General features: G+C 26.4%; 1 long non-coding RNA gene across 2 annotated transcripts; it reads right to left on the minus strand.

Moving 5' to 3' along the window:
• Positions 1 to 313: 313 nt before the first annotated feature.
• Positions 314 to 12,788, minus strand: LOC129960735 (uncharacterized). 2 transcript variants are annotated; one of them, XR_008783679.1, is made up of 16 exons: positions 12,640 to 12,788; positions 12,445 to 12,517; positions 11,576 to 11,648; positions 10,709 to 10,781; positions 9,862 to 9,934; positions 8,995 to 9,067; positions 8,129 to 8,201; positions 7,262 to 7,334; positions 6,395 to 6,467; positions 5,529 to 5,601; positions 4,662 to 4,734; positions 3,795 to 3,867; positions 2,929 to 3,001; positions 2,062 to 2,134; positions 1,196 to 1,268; positions 314 to 401 (listed from the first exon to the last, which is right to left on the minus strand). It is a non-coding gene; the product is annotated as an uncharacterized LOC129960735 (long non-coding RNA). The 2 variants fall into 2 exon arrangements; XR_008783680.1 differs by lacking the exon at positions 2,062 to 2,134.
• Positions 12,789 to 13,361: the final 573 nt, after the last annotated feature.

Raw genomic sequence — 13,361 nt, forward strand, 5'->3', positions numbered from 1 at the left:
CATTTCAACAGAACGGTACATTTAGAAGTAAAATATTAAAATGAAAATAAAAAGATCTAAAATTCTCTTGTAGCAGCATCAAGCATAAAGAATGAAAAATACATATACAAGGTGGCAAGAAACAAAAAACATTGATTTCATGAAAAAAAGTTCATAACTTGTTGTATCAAGACACATTTCTCCAATTCAAGAACAAAGGTCCAATTTATAATTCATGTCATGTTTTTTTTTATCACTTACATTACAACACATTTAAATATGAACACAAAGTGGTAATTGAATTAAAAGAAAACTTGAAAATATGAAAGAATAACATAAATATACACACCTGATAAATGTCTTAAGAGAAATTTAGCTCCTTCTTTGCATTTCAACTAAGCTACATTCATAACTTTTCATACCTATAAAAGGAAATACAAAAAATGTTTCAATTCAACATGCAGTATTGTTAAAGAAATATAAAACAGAAATACATTAGGCCATAAATAATTATTTTCAAAAACTCATAGAATTAAATATTTAAACATCAAACCCCAGTCTCAGTTTTTGCAAATACAGATTAATAATTAATTTCATCAGAGAGAAAGCAGATTTCATTCTGCATTGACATCAGTATGGAACAGAGATTTTACATATAATTAGAATTCAAATGTAATAACAAGTGAGCATACTTTTCTGGATATGCCAAAAAATACTTTTTCCAATACTGTATACACAAAACAACCAATATTTTCAGTTTTTAATTTTAATAAAAGGCTGAGAAAAGAATATAGTGGAATGAGAACATAACCAGTCTTAAAAACACACAGAATGGTTCGAATATTTCAAATCAAAAGAAATAGTCTGAGAAGTATTTTCTTTAATACAATCATTTCAACAGAACGGTACAATTAGAAGAAAAATATAAAAAAGAAAATAACGAGATCTAAAATTCTCTTGCAGCAGCATCAAGCAGAAAGAATGAAAAATACATATAGAAGGTGGCAAGAAACATAAAACATTGATTTCATGAAAAAAAGTTCATAACTTGTTGTATCAAGATACATTTCTCCAATTCAAGAACAAAGGTCCAATTTATAATTCATGTTACTTTTTTCTGATCCCCTACATTAAAATACATTTAAATATGAACACAAAGTGGTAATTGAATTAAAAAAAACTTGACAATATGAAAGAAAAATATAAATATACACACCTGATAAAAGTCTTCAGATTAGTTTAGCTCCTTCCTTGCATTTCAACTAAGCCCCATTCTTAATTTTTCATACCTATAAAAGGAAATACAAAAAATGTTTCAATTCAACATGCATTATTGTTAACGAAATGTAAAACAGAAACACATTAGGCCATAAATAATTATTTTTAAAAATTCGTAGAATTAAATATTTACACATCAAACCCCAGTCTCAGTTTTTGCAAATACAGATTAATAATTAATTGTATCAGAGAGAAAGCAGATTTCATTCTGCATTGACATCAGTATGCAACAGAGATTTTACATATAATTAGAATTCAAATGTAATAATAAGTGAGCATACTTTTCTGGATATGCCAAAAAATACATTTTCCAATACCGTATACACAAAACAACCAATATTTTCAGTTTTTAATTTTAATAAAAGGATGAGAAAAGAATATAGTGGAATCAGAACATAATCAGTCTTAAAAACACACAGAATTGTTCGAATATTTCATATCAAAAGAAATATTCTGAGAAGTATTTTCTTTAACACAATCATTTCAACAGAACGGTACAATTAGAAGTAAAATATTAAAATGAAAATAACGAGATCTAATATTCTCTTGCAGCAGCATCAAGCATAAAGAATGAAAAATACATATAGAAGGTGGCAAGAAACAAAAAACATTGATTTCATGAAAAAAAGTACATAACTTGTTGTATCAAGACACATTTCTCCAATTCAAGAACAAAGGTCCAATTTATAATTCATGTTACTAATTTCTGATCCTCAACATTAGAACACATTTAAATATGAACACAAAGTGGTAATTGAATTAAAAAAACTTGAAAATATGAAAGAATAACATAAATATACACACCTGATAAATGTCTTAAGAGAAGTTTAGCTCCTTATTTGCATTTCATCTAAGTGCAATTCATAACTTTTCATACCTACAAAAGGAAATACAAAAAATGTTTCAATTCAACATGCAGTATTGTTAAAGAAATATAAAACAGAAATACATTAGGCCATAAATAATTATTTTCAAAAACTCATAGAATTAAATATTTACACATCAAACCCCAGTCTCAGTTTTTGCAAATACAGATTAATAATTAATTTCATCAGAGAGAAAGCAGATTTCATTCTGCATTGACATCAGTATGGAACAGAGATTTTACATATAATTAGAATTCAAATGTAATAACAAGTGAGCATACTTTTCTGGATATGCCAAAAAATACATTTTCCAATACCGTATACACAAAACAACCAATATTTTCAGTTTTTAATTTTAATAAAAGGATGAGAAAAGAATATAGTGGAATGAGAACATAATCAGTCTTAAAAACACACAGAATGGTTCGAATATTTCAAATCAAAAGAAATAGTCTGAGAAGTATTTTCTTTAATACAATCATTTCAACAGAACGGTACAATTAGAAGTAAAATATTAAAATGAAAATAACGAGATCTAAAATTCTCTTGCAGCAGCATCAAGCAGAAAGAATGAAAAATACATATAGAAGGTGGCAAGAAACATAAAACATTGATTTCATGAAAAAAAGTTCATAACTTGTTGTATCAAGATACATTTCTCCAATTCAAGAACAAAGGTCCAATTTATAATTCATGTTACTTTTTTCTGATCCCCTACATTAGAATACATTTAAATATGAACACAAAGTGGTAATTGAATTAAAAAAAACTTGACAATATGAAAGAAAAATATAAATATACACACCTGATAAAAGTCTTCAGATTAGTTTAGCTCCTTCCTTGCATTTCAACTAAGCCCCATTCTTAATTTTTCATACCTATAAAAGGAAATACAAAAAATGTTTCAATTCAACATGCATTATTGTTAACGAAATGTAAAACAGAAACACATTAGGCCATAAATAATTATTTTTAAAAATTCGTAGAATTAAATATTTACACATCAAACCCCAGTCTCAGTTTTTGCAAATACAGATTAATAATTAATTGTATCAGAGAGAAAGCAGATTTCATTCTGCATTGACATCAGTATGCAACAGAGATTTTACATATAATTAGAATTCAAATGTAATAATAAGTGAGCATACTTTTCTGGATATGCCAAAAAATACATTTTCCAATACCGTATACACAAAACAACCAATATTTTCAGTTTTTAATTTTAATAAAAGGATGAGAAAAGAATATAGTGGAATCAGAACATAATCAGTCTTAAAAACACACAGAATTGTTCGAATATTTCATATCAAAAGAAATATTCTGAGAAGTATTTTCTTTAACACAATCATTTCAACAGAACGGTACAATTAGAAGTAAAATATTAAAATGAAAATAACGAGATCTAATATTCTCTTGCAGCAGCATCAAGCATAAAGAATGAAAAATACATATAGAAGGTGGCAAGAAACAAAAAACATTGATTTCATGAAAAAACGTACATAACTTGTTGTATCAAGACACATTTCTCCAATTCAAGAACAAAGGTCCAATTTATAATTCATGTTACTAATTTCTGATCCCCAACATTAGAACACATTTAAATATGAACACAAAGTGGTAATTGAATTAAAAAAACTTGAAAATATGAAAGAAAAACATAAATATACACACCTGATAAAAGTCTTCAGATTAGTTTAGCTCCTTCCTTTCATTTCAACTAAGCCCCATTCATAACTTTTCATACCTATAAAAGGAAATAAAAAAATTGTTTCAATTCAACATGCTGTATTGTTAAAGAAATGTAAAACAGAAACACATTAGGCCATAAATAATTATTTTTTAAAATTCATAGAATTAAAAATTTACACATCAAACCCCAGTCTGAGTTTTTGCAAATACAGATAAATTATTAAATTTATCAGAGAGAAAGCAGATTGCATTCTGCATTGACATCAGTATACAACAGAGATTTTACATATAATTAGAATTCAAATGTAATAACAAGTGAGCATACTTTTCTGGATATGACAAAAAATACATTTTACAATACTGTATACCCAAAACAACCAATATTTTCAGTTTTTAATTTTAATAAAAGGCTGAGAAAAGAATATAGTGGAATAAGAACATAATCAGTCTTAAAAAACACAGAATTGTTCGAATATTTCAAATCAAAAGAAATAGTCTGAGAAGTATTTTCTTTAATACAAACATTTCAACAGAACAGTACAATTAGAAGTAAAATATTAAAATGAAAATAACGAGATCTAATATTCTCTTGCAGCAGCATCAAGCAGAAAGAATGAAAAATACATATAGAAGGTGGCAAGAAACAAAAAACATTGATTTCATGAAAAAAGTTCATAACTTGTTGTATCAAGACACATTTCTCCAATTCAAGAACAAAGGTCCAATTTATAATTCATGTCATGTTTTTTTTTATCACTTACATTACAACACATTTAAATATGAACACAAAGTGGTAATTGAATTAAAAGAAAACTTGAAAATATGAAAGAATAACATAAATATACACACCTGATAAATGTCTTAAGAGAAATTTAGCTCCTTCTTTGCATTTCAACTAAGCTACATTCATAACTTTTCATACCTATAAAAGGAAATACAAAAAATGTTTCAATTCAACATGCAGTATTGTTAAAGAAATATAAAACAGAAATACATTAGTCCATAAATAATTATTTTCAAAAACTCATAGAATTAAATATTTAAACATCAAACCCCAGTCTCAGTTTTTGCAAATACAGATTAATAATTAATTTCATCAGAGAGAAAGCAGATTTCATTCTGCATTGACATCAGTATGGAACAGAGATTTTACATATAATTAGAATTCAAATGTAATAACAAGTGAGCATACTTTTCTGGATATGCCAAAAAATACTTTTTCCAATACTGTATACACAAAACAACCAATATTTTCAGTTTTTAATTTTAATAAAAGGATGAGAAAAGAATATAGTGGAATGAGAACATAATCAGTCTTAAAAACACACAGAATGGTTCGAATATTTCAAATCAAAAGAAATAGTCTGAGAAGTATTTTCTTTAATACAATCATTTCAACAGAACGGTACAATTAGAAGTAAAATATTAAAATGAAAATAACGAGATCTAAAATTCTCTTGCAGCAGCATCAAGCAGAAAGAATGAAAAATACATATAGAAGGTGGCAAGAAACATAAAACATTGATTTCATGAAAAAAAGTTCATAACTTGTTGTATCAAGATACATTTCTCCAATTCAAGAACAAAGGTCCAATTTATAATTCATGTTACTTTTTTCTGATCCCCTACATTAGAATACATTTAAATATGAACAGAAAGTGGTAATTGAATTAAAAAAAACTTGACAATATGAAAGAAAAATATAAATATACACACCTGATAAAAGTCTTCAGATTAGTTTAGCTCCTTCCTTGCATTTCAACTAAGCCCCATTCTTAATTTTTCATACCTATAAAAGGAAATACAAAAAATGTTTCAATTCAACATGCATTATTGTTAACGAAATGTAAAACAGAAACACATTAGGCCATAAATAATTATTTTTAAAAATTCGTAGAATTAAATATTTACACATCAAACCCCAGTCTCAGTTTTTGCAAATACAGATTAATAATTAATTGTATCAGAGAGAAAGCAGATTTCATTCTGCATTGACATCAGTATGCAACAGAGATTTTACATATAATTAGAATTCAAATGTAATAAAAAGTGAGCATACTTTTCTGGATATGCCAAAAAATACATTTTCCAATACCGTATACACAAAACAACCAATATTTTCAGTTTTTAATTTTAATAAAAGGATGAGAAAAAAATATAGTGGAATCAGAACATAATCAGTCTTAAAAACACACAGAATTGTTCGAATATTTCAAATCAAAAGAAATATTCTGAGAAGTATTTTCTTTAACACAATCATTTCAACAGAACGGTACAATTAGAAGTAAAATAATAAAATGGAAATAACGAGATCTAATATTCTCTTGCAGCAGCATCAAGCATAAAGAATGAAAAATACATATAGAAGGTGGCAAGAAACAAAAAACATTGATTTCATGAAAAAAAGTACATAACTTGTTGTATCAAGACACATTTCTCCAATTCAAGAACAAAGGTCCAATTTATAATTCATGTTACTAATTTCTGATCCTCAACATTAGAACACATTTAAATATGAACACAAAGTGGTAATTGAATTAAAAAAACTTGAAAATATGAAAGAATAACATAAATATACACACCTGATAAATGTCTTAAGAGAAGTTTAGCTCCTTATTTGCATTTCATCTAAGTGCAATTCATAACTTTTCATACCTACAAAAGGAAATACAAAAAATGTTTCAATTCAACATGCAGTATTGTTAAAGAAATATAAAACAGAAATACATTAGGCCATAAATAATTATTTTCAAAAACTCATAGAATTAAATATTTACACATCAAACCCCAGTCTCAGTTTTTGCAAATACAGATTAATAATTAATTTCATCAGAGAGAAAGCAGATTTCATTCTGCATTGACATCAGTATGGAACAGAGATTTTACATATAATTAGAATTCAAATGTAATAACAAGTGAGCATACTTTTCTGGATATGCCAAAAAATACATTTTCCAATACCGTATACACAAAACAACCAATATTTTCAGTTTTTAATTTTAATAAAAGGATGAGAAAAGAATATAGTGGAATGAGAACATAATCAGTCTTAAAAACACACAGAATGGTTCGAATATTTCAAATCAAAAGAAATAGTCTGAGAAGTATTTTCTTTAATACAATCATTTCAACAGAACGGTACAATTAGAAGTAAAATATTAAAATGAAAATAACGAGATCTAAAATTCTCTTGCAGCAGCATCAAGCAGAAAGAATGAAAAATACATATAGAAGGTGGCAAGAAACATAAAACATTGATTTCATGAAAAAAAGTTCATAACTTGTTGTATCAAGATACATTTCTCCAATTCAAGAACAAAGGTCCAATTTATAATTCATGTTACTTTTTTCTGATCCCCTACATTAGAATACATTTAAATATGAACACAAAGTGGTAATTGAATTAAAAGAAACTTGACAATATGAAAGAAAAATATAAATATACACACCTGATAAAAGTCTTCAGATTAGTTTAGCTCCTTCCTTGCATTTCAACTAAGCCCCATTCTTAATTTTTCATACCTATAAAAGGAAATACAAAAAATGTTTCAATTCAACATGCATTATTGTTAACGAAATGTAAAACAGAAACACATTAGGCCATAAATAATTATTTTTAAAAATTCGTAGAATTAAATATTTACACATCAAACCCCAGTCTCAGTTTTTGCAAATACAGATTAATAATTAATTGTATCAGAGAGAAAGCAGATTTCATTCTGCATTGACATCAGTATGCAACAGAGATTTTACATATAATTAGAATTCAAATGTAATAAAAAGTGAGCATACTTTTCTGGATATGCCAAAAAATACATTTTCCAATACCGTATACACAAAACAACCAATATTTTCAGTTTTTAATTTTAATAAAAGGATGAGAAAAGAATATAGTGGAATCAGAACATAATCAGTCTTAAAAAAACACAGAATTGTTCGAATATTTCAAATCAAAAGAAATATTCTGAGAAGTATTTTCTTTAACACAATCATTTCAACAGAACGGTACAATTAGAAGTAAAATATTAAAATGAAAATAACGAGATCTAATATTCTCTTGCAGCAGCATCAAGCATAAAGAATGAAAAATACATATAGAAGGTGGCAAGAAACAAAAAACATTGATTTCATGAAAAAAAGTTCATAACTTGTTGTATCAAGATACATTTCTCCAATTCAAGAACAAAGGTCCAATTTATAATTCATGTTACTTTTTTCTGATCCCCTACATTAGAATACATTTAAATATGAACACAAAGTGGTAATTGAATTAAAAAAAACTTGACAATATGAAAGAAAAATATAAATATACACACCTGATAAAAGTCTTCAGATTAGTTTAGCTCCTTCCTTGCATTTCAACTAAGCCCCATTCTTAATTTTTCATACCTATAAAAGGAAATACAAAAAATGTTTCAATTCAACATGCATTATTGTTAACGAAATGTAAAACAGAAACACATTAGGCCATAAATAATTATTTTTAAAAATTCGTAGAATTAAATATTTACACATCAAACCCCAGTCTCAGTTTTTGCAAATACAGATTAATAATTAATTGTATCAGAGAGAAAGCAGATTTCATTCTGCATTGACATCAGTATGCAACAGAGATTTTACATATAATTAGAATTCAAATGTAATAAAAAGTGAGCATACTTTACTGGATATGCCAAAAAATACATTTTCCAATACCGTATACACAAAACAACCAATATTTTCAGTTTTTAATTTTAATAAAAGGATGAGAAAAGAATATAGTGGAATCAGAACATAATCAGTCTTAAAAACACACAGAATTGTTCGAATATTTCAAATAAAAAGAAATATTCTGAGAAGTATTTTCTTTAACACAATCATTTCAACAGAACGGTACAATTAGAAGTAAAATATTAAAATGAAAATAACGAGATCTAATATTCTCTTGCAGCAGCATCAAGCATAAAGAATGAAAAATACATATAGAAGGTGGCAAGAAACAAAAAACATTGATTTCATGAAAAAAAGTACATAACTTGTTGTATCAAGACACATTTCTCCAATTCAAGAACAAAGGTCCAATTTATAATTCATGTTACTAATTTCTGATCCTCAACATTAGAACACATTTAAATATGAACACAAAGTGGTAATTGAATTAAAAAAACTTGAAAATATGAAAGAAAAACATAAATATACACACCTGATAAAAGTCTTAAGAGAAGTTTAGCTCCTTCTTTGCATTTCATCTAAGTGCAATTCATAACTTTTCATACCTACAAAAGGAAATACAAAAAATGTTTCAATTGAACATGCAGTATTGTTAAAGAAATATAAAACAGAAATACATTAGGCCATAAATAATTATTTTCAAAAACTCATAGAATTAAATATTTACACATCAAACCCCAGTCTCAGTTTTTGCAAATACAGATTAATAATTAATTTCATCAGAGAGAAAGCAGATTTCATTCTGCATTGACATCAGTATGGAACAGAGATTTTACATATAATTAGAATTCAAATGTAATAACAAGTGAGCATACTTTTCTGGATATGCCAAAAAATACTTTTTCCAATACTGTATACACAAAACAACCAATATTTTCAGTTTTTAATTTTAATAAAAGGATGAGAAAAGAATATAGTGGAATGAGAACATAATCAGTCTTAAAAACACACAGAATGGTTCGAATATTTCAAATCAAAAGAAATAGTCTGAGAAGTATTTTCTTTAATACAATCATTTCAACAGAACGGTACAATTAGAAGTAAAATATTAAAATGAAAATAACGAGATCTAAAATTCTCTTGCAGCAGCATCAAGCAGAAAGAATGAAAAATACATATAGAAGGTGGCAAGAAACATAAAACATTGATTTCATGAAAAAAAGTTCATAACTTGTTGTATCAAGATACATTTCTCCAATTCAAGAACAAAGGTCCAATTTATAATTCATGTTACTTTTTTCTGATCCCCTACATTTGAATACATTTAAATATGAACACAAAGTGGTAATTGAATTAAAAAAAACTTGACAATATGAAAGAAAAATATAAATATACACACCTGATAAAAGTCTTCAGATTAGTTTAGCTCCTTCCTTGCATTTCAACTAAGCCCCATTCTTAATTTTTCATACCTATAAAAGGAAATACAAAAAATGTTTCAATTCAACATGCATTATTGTTAACGAAATGTAAAACAGAAACACATTAGGCCATAAATAATTATTTTTAAAAATTTACACATCAAACCCCAGTCTGAGTTTCTGCCAATACAGATTAATTATTGAATTTATCAGAGAGAAAGCAGATTGCATTCTGCATTGGCATCAGTATGCAACAGAGATTTTACATATAATTAGAATTCAAATGTAATAACAACTGAGCATACTTTTCTGGATATGCCAAAAAATACTTTTTCCAATACTGTATACACAAAACAACCAATATTTTCAGTTTTTAATTTTAATAAAAGGATGAGAAAAGTATATAGTGGAATGAGAACATAATCAGTCTTAAAAACACACAGAATGGTTCGAATATTTCAAATCAAAAGAAATAGTCTGAGAAGTATTTTCTTTAATACAATCATTTCAACAGAACGGTACAATTAGAAGTAAAATATTAAAATGAAAATAACGAGATCTAAAATTCTCTTGCAGCAGCATCAAGCATAAAGAATGAAAAATACATATAGAAGGTGGCAAGAAACAAAAAACATTGATTTCATGAAAAAAAGTACATAACTTGTATCAAGACACATTTCTCCAATTCAAGAACAAAGGTCCAATTTATAATTCATGTTACTAATTTCTGATCCCCAACATTAGAACACATTTAAATATGAACACAAAGTGGTAATTGAATTAAAAAAACTTGAAAATATGAAAGAAAAACATAAATATACACACCTGATAAAAGTCTTCAGATTAGTTTAGCTCCTTCCTTGCATTTCAACTAACCCCCATTCTTAACTTTTCATACCTAAAAAAGGAAATAAAAAAATTGTTTCAATTCAACATGCTGTATTGTTAAAGAAATGTAAAACAGAAACGCATTAGGCCATAAATAATTATTTTTTAAAATTCATAGAATTAAAAATTTACACATCAAACCCCAGTCTGAGTTTTTGCAAATACAGATAAATTATTAAATTTATCAGAGAGAAAGCAGATTGCATTCTGCATTGACATCAGTATGCAACAGAGATTTTACATATAATTAGAATTCAAATGTAATAACAAGTGAGCATACTTTTCTGGATATGACAAAAAATACATTTTACAATACTGTATACCCAAAACAACCAATATTTTCAGTTTTTAATTTTAATAAAAGGCTGAGAAAAGAATATAGTGGAATAAGAACATAATCAGTCTTAAAAAACACAGAATTGTTCGAATATTTCAAATCAAAAGAAATAGTCTGAGAAGTATTTTCTTTAATACAAACATTTCAACAGAACAGTACAATTAGAAGTAAAATATTAAAATGAAAATAACGAGATCTAATATTCTCTTGCAGCAGCATCAAGCAGAAAGAATGAAAAATACATAAAGAAGGTGGCAAGAAACAAAAAACATTGATTTCATGAAAAAAAGTTCATAACTTGTTGTATCAAGACACATTTCACCAATTCAAGAACAAAGGTCCAATTTATAATTTATGTTACTTTTTTTTCATCCCTTACATTATAACACATTTAAATATGAACACAAAGTGGTAATTGAATTTTAAAAAAACTTGAAAATATGAAAGAATAACATAAATATACACACCTGATAAATGTCTTAAGAGAAGTTTAGCTCCTTCTTTGCATTTCATCTAAGTGCAATTCATAACTTTTCATACCTACAAAAGGAAATACAAAAAATGTTTCAATTCAACATGCAGTATTGTTAAAGAAATATAAAACAGAAATACATTAGGCCATAAATAATTATTTTCAAAAACTCATAGAATTAAATATTTACACATCAAACCCCAGTCTCAGTTTTTGCAAATACAGATTAATAATTAATTTCATCAGAGAGAAAGCAGATTTCATTCTGCATTGACATCAGTATGGAACAGAGATTTTACATATAATTAGAATTCAAATGTAATAACAAGTGAGCATACTTTTCTGGATATGCCAAAAAATACATTTTCCAATACCGTATACACAAAACAACCAATATTTTCAGTTTTTAATTTTAATAAAAGGATGAGAAAAGAATATAGTGGAATCAGAACATAATCAGTCTTAAAAACACACAGAATTGTTCGAATATTTCAAATCAAAAGAAATATTCTGAGAAGTATTTTCTTTAATACAATCATTTAAACAGAACGGTACAATTAGAAGTAAAATATTAAAATGAAAATAACGAGATCTAATATTCTCTTGCAGCAGCATCAAGCATAAAGAATGAAAAATACATATAGAAGGTGGCAAGAAACAAAAAACATTGATTTCATGAAAAAAAGTACATAACTTGTTGTATCAAGACACATTTCTCCAATTCAAGAACAAAGGTCCAATTTATAATTCATGTCATGTTTTTTTTTATCACTTACATTACAACACATTTAAATATGAACACAAAGTGGTAATTGAATTAAAAGAAAACTTGAAAATATGAAAGAATAACATAAATATACACACCTGATAAATGTCTTAAGAGAAATTTAGCTCCTTCTTTGCATTTCAACTAAGCTACATTCATAACTTTTCATACCTATAAAAGGAAATACAAAAAATGTTTCAATTCAACATGCAGTATTGTTAAAGAAATATAAAACAGAAACACATTAGGCCATAAATAATTATTTTTAAAAATTCATAGAATTAAATACTTACACATCAAACCCCTGTGTGAGTTTTTGCAAATACAGATTAATTATTAAGTTTATCAGAGAGAAAGCAGATTTCATTCTGCATTGTCATTAGGATGTAAAAGAGATTTGAGATATAATTAAAATTCAAAATAATAACAACTGAGCATACTTTTATTGATATGCCAAAAAAATAAACTTTACATTTTGAAATATCTTATATCCTTCAGTTTTTAATTTTATAAAATGGCTGAGAAAAGAATATACTGGAATGAGAAACATATTCAGTCTAAATAACTCACAAATATGTTCAAATATTTGAAATCAAAAGAAATTCTTTTAGAAGTATTTTCTTTAATACAAACATTTTAAGTGAACGGTAAATTATGAAAATGAAAATAATGAGATCTAATATTCTGTTGCAGCAGCAACAAGCATAAGGAATGAAAAATACAAATAGAAAGTGGCAAGAAGCAAAAAACATTGATTTTATACCATAAGTTCATGACTTGCTGTATTAAGACACATTTCATGAATTCATGAACAAAGGTTCAATTTATAATTCATGTTACTTTTTTCTGATACCTCAAATTATAACATAATTAAATGTGAACACAAAGTGGTAATTAAATAAAAATCTTGAATATATGAAAGACAAACAAAGATAGTATTTAAAAAAATGTTAAATAAGTAAAAGAAAGTACTCCAATTTAAAATTTATGTTAATTATATATGATTTTAGATAAG

The sequence above is a fragment of the Argiope bruennichi genome, chromosome X2, assembly GCF_947563725.1.
Source record: "Argiope bruennichi chromosome X2, qqArgBrue1.1, whole genome shotgun sequence".
In the NCBI taxonomy this organism is placed as follows: Eukaryota; Metazoa; Arthropoda; class Arachnida; order Araneae; family Araneidae; genus Argiope; species Argiope bruennichi.